This window comes from Limulus polyphemus, unplaced genomic scaffold, assembly GCF_000517525.1.
Source record: "Limulus polyphemus unplaced genomic scaffold, Limulus_polyphemus-2.1.2 Scaffold267, whole genome shotgun sequence".
NCBI lineage: Eukaryota > Metazoa > Arthropoda > Merostomata > Xiphosura > Limulidae > Limulus > Limulus polyphemus.
In genome coordinates, this window is record NW_013665877.1 from 222,810 (window position 1) to 224,722 (window position 1,913).

The window sequence follows — 1,913 nt, forward strand, 5'->3', positions numbered from 1 at the left end:
AAATGGGAAACAGACGAACACTCGGACAGACACCACGGTTCGCAATATATATATAAGATTAAAAGTGCGGACCGTATTCAGCAGCATATCGCAGGCTCTCACGATCCACAGTCCGAAAAGTGAATGTTGAGCTTTGCCTGCGTGCGCAGCTTTTCAAATGGGAAACAGACGAACACTCGGACAGACACCAAGGTTCGCAATATATATAAAATTAAAAGTGCGGACCGTATTCAGCAGCATATCGCAGGCTCTCACGATCCACAGTCCGAAACGCCCGACCTAGGAACGAAATAATGGAGATAAATGTTGCTTTAACACCCATTGGAAAAAGGCAATTACCTACAATTACAGCTGCGTAAGAACACTTTTTTATAGTGTTAGTGCTAAAAGCTATTCAACAAAATTGTAAACCCTGTATACGGTAAAAGCCATGTATTTGGTTGTTATAATTGTGTAAAAAATGTTAATAAAACCAGCAGGTGCGCAGAACTTCAACCCAAAGTATGTTGCCGCGCCTCCAGTTCCCAAGACCTTTTGTATAACTGTTAAGTGCTACACGTACATGTACTTGTGAAAGCTTAGCTATATTTTATTTTCTATACACGTTTTCTTTAACACTGAACTTTCTCGTCTGAATTGAAAGCCTAACAAATCAACAGCAGCAGACACAAGGAGTGCATTATTGGCTGTATATTATTGAACTGTGTTAACTGTTTGGATGATGAGCTGATGTAAAGTAAGGCGACGATGCTTTGGTTTAGTCGACGTTAGACCTGGGTTCAAGTTATACTAAACAGAAATACGATAAATTAATCACCTCTTAAAATCGATAAAGTTGGCAAAAAACGTTTGTGATGTTTCAAAATTCTTTATTAAAAGTAACAAAGACACTAAGATTATGATGTAAATCTAAGGGGTAGGGGGGAGCATAATTACATAAGTCCCTACATAATCGTGGCTCAAAAAGTTCTAGTGCAATGTGGTAGAGCTCTGAATTTCGGAGCTAGCAACCCGGGTTTGAATCTATGCGATAACACAAAATATTTCCCACATTCTAAGTAGTGGGTACGTTATAAGAGTAATAACAGTCAATCGCTCATCGTGGATGGTAAGGTCCTGCTGACTGGTCAGTAGTTCAAAATAGGCTTAGAATATATAGTTTTATTAGGCTTAGAATATATATAGTTTATTGATCTGTTTAATGCAAAATCACTAAATGAGTGAAGAGAGAATTATTTCAAAGAAAGAAACAGTTTCGGCGGCAGTATTACTTTGATGAAAGGTGCTGCCCTCTGCATGAATTGGCTGAATAAATTCGCTAAGTGTATTCAGCGCCCATGGGAATCAGGCTTGAGTATGGCTACTAAGTTCAACATAGCTAACTTTGTCCTCCCGCTACGTATTCTGGGTAGAAGATTTACAGCAAACTATTCCACGTGGTTGAATGCCCGACTTTCATTCTGCATGTGTGATGATGTTTACTGAGTCGCGTGGACTGGCGAGATAAGTGACGCGCGCAGACGCCAGAGGGAGACGTTGAAATTAAAATACCTTCGGTGTGATTGCAGTTTTGCAAGATTTTATAATTTCTAACTTAGAAATCACCGATATAAAAGTGTACCAAGTTTCGGAAACCAAATAATACCAGATAGTTTGAGGTTGAATGTACAAAATATTATAAACAAAGCTCATTTTTTTCTAAATGTTTTTGTAAGTTGTCAATTAATGATGATGGTTATATGTTTGTAGAGTATTTTATTTTAAATGTTTTTGTAAGTTGTCAATTAATGATGGTGGTTATATGTTCGTAGATTAAGTTATTCTAAATGTTTTTGTAAGTTGTCAATTAATGATGGTGGTTATATGTTCGTAGATTAAGTTATTCTAAATGTTTTTGTAAGTTGTCAATTAAT